This window comes from Lutra lutra, chromosome 9 (assembly GCF_902655055.1).
Source record: "Lutra lutra chromosome 9, mLutLut1.2, whole genome shotgun sequence".
In the NCBI taxonomy this organism is placed as follows: Eukaryota; Metazoa; Chordata; class Mammalia; order Carnivora; family Mustelidae; genus Lutra; species Lutra lutra.
In genome coordinates, this window is record NC_062286.1 from 135,953,928 (window position 1) to 135,962,092 (window position 8,165).

At 45.2% G+C, this 8,165-nt stretch overlaps 1 long non-coding RNA gene across 2 annotated transcripts; it reads left to right on the top strand.

The window, feature by feature from the left end:
• The first annotated feature begins 5,795 nt into the window (after window positions 1-5,795).
• Window positions 5,796-7,577, top strand: LOC125110042 (uncharacterized). Of its 2 annotated transcripts, none has more exons than XR_007130426.1 (3): window positions 5,796-5,913; window positions 6,005-6,168; window positions 7,389-7,577. It is a non-coding gene; the product is annotated as an uncharacterized LOC125110042 (long non-coding RNA). The 2 variants fall into 2 exon arrangements; XR_007130427.1 differs by having other exon boundaries at window positions 6,048-6,168.
• The last annotated feature ends 588 nt before the right edge of the window (window positions 7,578-8,165 follow it).

The following is an 8,165-nucleotide window of genomic DNA, read 5'->3' on the forward strand; positions in this document are numbered from 1 at the left end:
GAGGTTGTATCTATGAGGAAACCAAGTCACAGAGAGAGGAAGTGACTTTGCCCAGTCACCTGTCCCCTGCCTGGAAGAGCAGGAATGTGAGCCTGAGCCCATCTGAGTACAAACTCTTGACTGGGGCACAAAACTGTGCACAACTCTGTGGGCTAGCCTCCATCCATGGGGCCGAGAACAATCAAAGTAGCAAATGCTTAAGAAGATGCACTGGGGGAAAGGAGGGGAGGATATTTAATCGGCACTTAGCATGGACCAGACTCCCTCCAAACACTCTTTCTGTGTTAATTCATCTCCTCTTCATAGCTGACTTGTGATGAAGGTCTTATTACGGTTCCCATTTTACAAATGAGAATGTTGAGGCACAGAACCTTTGATTAACTTGGAACTGGTAAATGGTGAAGCTGGATTGGAACCCAACGGGTCTGGCTGCGGAGCCTGCGTCTGCACAACCGATAAAGGCATCGTACAGATGGCATGGCGGTTTATGTCATCACCTTTGATGGTTTCCCCACTGCAACTGAACACTTACCAATCGGCCCCAGGTCTTATCTAGCCTCTGCCAAGCCACACCTTGCTTTATTTCCTCTTTGAGATGGAATTCAGATGACCCTCGCCTTCTATGAAATTAACCTCATTTCTGCAAGGTGCTCATTCATTCAGTCCTCTAACTGACATCTTGGAAGCATCATCGATGCCCGCTCTATGCCAGGAGCTGGGCCATGAGTCCAGAAATAAGAAAGCGGTCATGCGTGATGCTCAGATGGGCTCAGTCACGCAGACCTGGGACCAACGTCCACGGCCAGAGTGCTTCAGCCGTGGGACCTTTGGTATAAAACCTTTTGAGAATCTGTTTCCTCATCTGTAAAATAAATTACTACAACTACCCATAACTTCTTTTTTCCCCATCATTTACTTTTTGGAGAAAAATTTTTGGGTGAGGGTTTATGTAAGAATACCTCCTTAATTCATTTCATTCCATTGAGTAGAAGGTGTTGTGATCATTTTCATAGGTTTCTGTTTGTTTGCTGATTGTAAAAGTACCCAGGCTCGAAATCTTATGTCTCAAAGCTTAAGGGCCAGATGCATTTTGCAAGCCAGATTTTTTTTTTTTTTCAGATTTTAGAAGTGTTTTATTTATACTGAATATAAAATTAACCGTTTAATACTTCAGAGAATTGCATGAATATTCTCAACATCTGAGATCATTAAGAGCCTCACATACACCCAGAGGAGTCCAGATTTACCATCAAATAAGCCTTGTGGATTCTGAAATTGTGGGTGAGGGATTATGAATGAGACCTGTACATGGTGTAGTAGAAAATTTGGAAAAACACAGTCAAGTACTAAAAATAATCATGTTTATAAGAGATAACTACTGAAATTTCCATGTACCTTTTCTTTTTTTTTTTTAATTAATTTATTTATTTTAGAGAGAGAGAGAAAACACACATGGGCAGGGGGATGGAGCAGAGGGAAAGAGAGAGAGAAAGCAGAAGTTTTCCCCCACTGAGTTCAAAGCCTGACCCAGACCTGGATCTCCAGACCTTGAGATCACAACCTGAGCAGAAATCAAGAGTTAAAAGTTTAACCAACCGAGACATCCAGGTGCCCTTCCACGGATCTTTTCTAATTTATTGAATTATTCAAGAGTATTATCAAACACCTATTAGATGCTCCCGGCTAATGGTTCTCAGTTAGAGGTGACTTTGTCACCCAAGGGACATTTGGCAATAACTAGAGACATTTTGGTTGTCATAACTGGGGAGTGGGCGGGGGGAGGGGCACCACTTGCATCTCTTGAGGAGAAGTCCTCCCGAGAAGTCCTCCCTAGCAGAGGCTGCCACACACCCTGCAATGCACAGGACCCCGCAACAGAGAATGCCCCAAGCCCAAATGTCAGTAGGGCCATGACTGAGAAGCCCTGGTCCAGGTTCTGGGCATAGAGCAATAAACAAAACAATAAAAAAATTAATGTTTACTTTGCATTTATAAAATATATACACACAAGCAGATATATGTGATTTAAAAATTTGGCATTTTTCACTATATAGCTTTTTCCTTAAAATTGCTTCATAAACAGTTTGCGATATTATCAAAAATTTTTCAAACACATGAGTTTTACGCCTGTAATACATTCTTTGAGAAAGAGGTAAACATTTTTTTTAGCTATTTCTTTCTTTTTTATTTTTTTTTAAAGATTTATTTATTTATTTTTAAAAGATTTATTTATTTATTTACTTATTTATCAGAGGGGAGCGGCAGGCAGAGGGAGAAGGAAAAGCAGGCTCCCCACTGAACAAGGAACCAGTTCTGGGGCTTGATCCCAGGACCCCGGGATCATGACCTGAGCAGAAGGCAGACACTTAACCACCTGAGTCACCCAGGTGTCCCTAGCCATTCCTTTCCATTAAAATAGATTTCCCCCCATTTTTTCCTGTTATTTAAAAAAATACCATGATGGATAGCCTTGCATCAACATGTCTGATTAGTCCATTAGATTCTAAGGCTTGGGGCTCATTCTAGAGGCAAGGAGATCGAATCAAAGGGGTACACACTTAAAAGTCAGCCTTGACGTACATGGTGAAATTTCTTTGCAAAGAGGCTGTCCCAGTCGTACTTGGTGTAAACGTTTACATTTAAAAATCAGGCGTCTTAAGGTGTTGAATAACAGAGCTAGTTCAAGCTAGCAATAACACTTCTAGAAAATTCTGTAACTGGAAGAAGCCTTCAGAAAGTGGAGAATACAGTTGGTTGGGTTCAACTTCTATTTGCCATTTGAACCTGAGTGGATCAGACCGACTTCCTCTCAGTCAGTCCCATGGTACTCATTGTATTTTAATCATCCCAGAATGCAAACAGATTGGATACCGTTCAAAGACTGAGTGGCAAAACATAATTAAGAAGTGACTGACTTATGGGAAAAGGTGAAAAGAGCTCCGGGTCTGAAAGCCATGCTGTAGAAACCCCTGGAAGGTGGGGGTGGGGGTGGGGGTATCACCATTTCCAAGCATGGACATTCAGTAAATAAAAGGGGAGGAGAGGAACTTCTGGTGAGGGGCAGGGGTTCACAGGGTAATGAGATCTACTTGAACAATGCGAATTCCACAGTGAAATCTCCAGAGGAAACTTCCCTGTGATTCTCAAGAAGAATAATCTGTCAAGGAAATGATAGAATTCCTTTACAAGAGTTAGTAGGTAAACCGGCAAGGGAATGCCCGCCCATCAGATAATGGGATTTTGTTCTCTGGAGGGTGTTGCATGAGAATTCAGCAAAACCGGTAAGATTCTCCCTTCCTCGGGAGGTGAATGAGGGCACACAGCGTCGGCTGTAAGTCGCAGTTGAGTGGAGAACCTGGATTTGAAGGGAAGAAGACTCCCATTTTGATCTGAGACTGAACACCAGCCCAGCACCAACAAAAAGCTCATCTTTTTTTTTTTTTTTTTTTTTTTTTCTGTGAAGAGGCGGATCATAAATGTTTTTGGCTGTGTGGCCCTCCAGGCTGCGCCAACTGCTGAGCTCCGCCTTTGTTGGCCGAAAGCAGTCATTCACAGTGCGTAAATAAAGTGCACGGCTGTGTTTCAACAAAACTTTATTTACAAAACCAGACAGTGCTCAGGGATTGTGACTTGCTGACCCCTGAAGCAGCGTTAAGAAATAAGGAGATGTGGGTTCGAATCCCGTTTCTACCCCCTACAGGCCGTGTAACCCCAGGCAAGTTAATTGACTTTTTCAAACACGGCTTTTCCTGACCCTGAAAAGCAGTTAATTGGAGTATGTACCTTATGAATTTGTTCTCAGAATACAATAGAACAATGCCTGAATAACGTTGAGTGTGGGCCTAAGCACACAGAAGTTTTGTAATCAGTGCAGGAGAAGAAAAAATAATTTTGCTAAGGTCTTTATTCCCTGGTATTTAAGTTTGTGTAAATGTTTTCTCCAAAAGCCACCACCTCCTGAAGTTCATTTTATTTATTTATTCCGATTTTATTTATTAATTCATCAGAGAGAGAGAGAGCACAAGCAGGGGGAGAGGCAGAGGCAGAGGGAGAAGCAGACTCCCCCGTGAGCAGGGAGCACGATGAGGGCCTCGATCCCGGGACCCGGGAATCATGAGCTGAGCCGAAGGCAGACGCTTGACGGATGGAGCCACTCGGGCGCCCCAGTTCATTTCATTTAATACGTGTCCCAGTCGCCTACGCACGTGGTGGGTGATTGTCCTGTGGGATCCCGGTGCCCGTGCCTTGGCACCTCGTGGGGGACTGTCTTGTAGGGTCTCTCAGAGCAGGAGTGGGACGAGGATTGGGGGTCCATGGTTTAGCCAGGGAAAGCAGCCAGGAGAAGGGGAGCCAGAGAAGCAGGACAGGGCAGGGAGGATGCTATGCGGGGCTTTTTCTCAAGTGGAGTCCAGCTTCGGCCTGACCCCACGGGGAGCCCTGGAACATATATGGTGCCGCAGCGTTAGTCTTATCTGTAGGCCAAGGGGCCGGCCTTGCACACTCGGGACAGTGGGTTACTGGCTGTCCTCATGAAGGGTGAGGAGCTCAGGTTACGTAGAAGTCTCTGTGTTCGGAGGTCATGCCCTAAGCCACCCAGGAAGCATCGCTGGCTTATAGAAAGAGGGAGGAGGGCAGGGCCAGGCTGGCTAAGTCATCATCTGTCACTGCAGGGACAAATTGTTTAGCTTAGAGGCTGAGCCCAGGAATGGCAAGGACCTTGACGGTGATGTTCTCATTCTGTAGGCGCAGGAAATGGCTGCTTTCCCGGTGACCTGTGGCATTTCCTTCGCCCAGAGGAGCGAGTGGCCTCATGCAGATGACCCAGCTCTGGGCTTGGCACAGTGGCCCTAACGTCACAGTTAGCACCTGCTGGGGGTTTTGGCCTCTCGTGGGAGTGGCGTCGGATTCTGGCTCTGCCACTTGACCCATGAGACCCTGAGCCGATGACTCAGCCGCCCTTAGCTTTCAGTTTCCTCATCTATAAAATGGGAATGGGACTGTGTCTTAATTCATAGGGGTTTTGTGAGGATTAGAGTTCATGTTTGTAAAATAGTACAAATTAATGTTTACTACAGGGTAACTTTTTTTTTTTTCTTTTTCACCTTGTTGTGGTGGTGTGTTTTGTTTGTTTCATTTTTGTTTCTGGTTTTTTGGTTTTTGTTTTTCAAGAAGCAGCGTGTTCTGGTGGGCTCCTTGTCCAGTGTGTGACTTCGGATTTTTGCCATATCTGTTACCACCTGTCCTATTACGCATTAAATATACATGAACTGTCTCTTAAAAAAATAAAAACCCTTTAAACAGTATACACTTGTACAGAAGACCCGTGTGACAATGGTTCAGGTGAACTAGTGCCTGGCACGCGTCAGGTTTGCGGTAAATAAGACCTATTAACACCATTAACACTGACATTGGCTGCTAGTTCTGTATCCTACCCAAGAACTTGCATTAACCCGTTTCATTCCTTCCTTTTAGAATCAACTTTTTGGCATTCCCTCCGCTGAATGAGGTCCTATTTTTGCTCCTGAGTGAGCTCATGGCGTGTTCCTATAGTGGCTTTCTTGGCTAGGAATTTCATGCATAATATCAGGGGATTTCCCCCCCCCCCCTTTTAAATATCTCAGGCTCTGACAGATTACAAGGAAGTGGTTACTCAGAGCGGAGTGCTCACGACTGATTACAGGGAGCAGTGGAAATCCCCCTTCCTTGCCTAAAATAACTGGACCTGGAACACGACAATATAAGCTTTGTCCAGGCTTGAAACAATATCCTTTCCAAGTGGATTTTGTACGGAAATACTCACCAGTCTATGGTGGTAGTTCTCACTGACGGGCTAGAAAAAGGTTAGTCATTCTGTGTTCCATAGCTAAAAGGGCCATTGTTAGTAACGATGAGTCCCAGAGGAGTGAAATTCAAGTAAGTGGACATGGTCATATTGGATTCACCCGTCTTCTCCCTGGCCCTCATCTCATTTGATCTCTTTACTCTCACAAAAATCTAATTCCAGAAATAGAAACGCTCTCCATTTATTCAATTACTTTTATTGCAAGTCTGTTGGTGACAACCTTCCCCTGGACACTCCCAGGCAGATTCTGGGGAAACGAGAGAAGGAAATGCCCAGGTCCTGGCGGCAGAGCAGAGTTCAGAGTGGCTGAGTCAGGACGAATGTCTGTGAGTTCAAATTCCACAGCGATTTTGAAGCCATGCCTCGCGTTGGGTCAGAAAGCCCGTAACTAGAATGAGGACAGGTGTCCAGCCTGCATCTGACTCAGGGTGAAGAGATGTGGGATTTTCTTTGGAGGAAGAAAGCCTGACTTTGCAAGGCTATTCTGACTCTTGTAGGTTAAAAAAAAAAAGAGAGAGAGAGAGAGACGGGACAAGAGCTTGAGGAATGCTTCACTGTCTGCTTTTTAGAAGTTGTATGTGTTATCGCTCACAAAAATTCATTTGAGGCTAAGAGGAAAAGGAGGCAAGAATCAAAGTGGAAGCCATAAAAAAACGTTTTTTTGTTTTTTTTAAGTTCTAAGAGATTTTGTGATTGCTGGTCATATTAGCCAGTGTTAAGATTTTTCTCCAGGCCTGAACTCGTGGCCTGTGATTTATGGAGACGGAGAACCCACGTCAGTGGAGATTTCCTTCTAAAGGAAGAAAGGGGGCAGAGTGTAAAGGTCATTTGGGCTCCCTGTTCCTGGCTGAGGTCTCTATAGGTCGACACTCTCCACGCAACTCAGGGAGGGTCCCCCTCCCACAGGCTGGGGGTGGGGGTGGGGTGGGGGGGCCGGGAATGTGGATTTACTCCTTCCACCATGTGAGGTCCAGCGACCGGGGTGGTGGTGGGGTGACTTTGGAGCTCACTCAAGACTTTTCTCTTTTTTGCCTCTCCTCTCAGTTTTTCTCACCAGTGTCTCATTTGCACATTGAATTTACAGGACACCCAACTCTGCAGTCCCAGGCTTGGCCAGGGGTAGGAACAGGAGAGAGAGAAAAACAGTCATGTTGGAGATGCTGGCAATGCCTGTCAGTTCTCCAAGGAGCTTGAGCTGCGAGGACATGCCTGCTCCTTCCTTAGGAGGGAGAACCCTCTTGTTCCCTAGTGCGGAAACACGGTCTACAAATTCATGTTTTTTTCAGACCAGGGTGCCTAAATGTACACCAACTAGTGTACCTAGTGTTCAAAGTAATAGTCATCTCTGCGGTCCAGAATGACCTGACACGAATGCCTAGGGAAACGTAGAGAAGAGCTATCACGGCAGCCTGGTTTGTAATCACAGAATGCGTTCTGGGGTGCGTATGGACCCCAAGCATAGTCAGTGGCATTCGTACCTGGGACTTTTGTTAGGACCAAAGGGAAAAACTGTGTTTGTGTGTATGTGTGTTTCCTTTGGACTCAGAGTCCATGAGATTCATCTCCGCATGAAGCTACAGACGACAGCTTCGCTGTACTCACACGGAGAGAGCGTACCTGGAAATAATGCCAACATAAAGGAAAAGAAAGCCAAGAAATGGAGAATGGTGTGCTCCTGCTAACTGCATTTACACCCTGGATCCAGCTATGCCTGAAGTCAGCAGTAAATTTGGATGCTTCGGTTACATAAGATGATAATTTTCTTTGTAATTCTTCTTTTTTTTTAAGATTTTATTTATTTATTTGACAGAGAGAGAGAGATCACAAGTAGGCAGAGAGGCAGGCAGAGAGAAAGGGGGAAGCAGGCTCCCCGCTGAGCAGAGAGCCCGATGCAGGGCTCGATCCCAGGACCCTGAGACCATGACCTGAGCCGAAGGCAGAGGCTTTAACCCACTGAGCCACCCAGGTGCCCCCCTTTGTAATTCTTAAACCAAGTTGAGTTACATCGCTGTCACTTGCCACGAAGGTAGTCTTGGCTATGACGTCAACCCTCTTCCGATGTGAACTCTAAGTAGACAGGTAAATACTCATCTCGGTTAATGACCACACTTTGCGTGAGACAAATCCTCTAATCCAAGACTCAAGTGCTTACTCTCATCTATGCTCAAGGGTAGACTTTGATTTTAAGGAATCGGTCTGCTTCAGCGGTTGATGCTTTTTCCAAGGGGAATCAAAAATCTGTTCTAATTGCTATTGAAGAAGCATTTATAGCATAATTTGGGATCAGTCCATGCTACCAAACGTTGGTATCTGTGATGAGTTC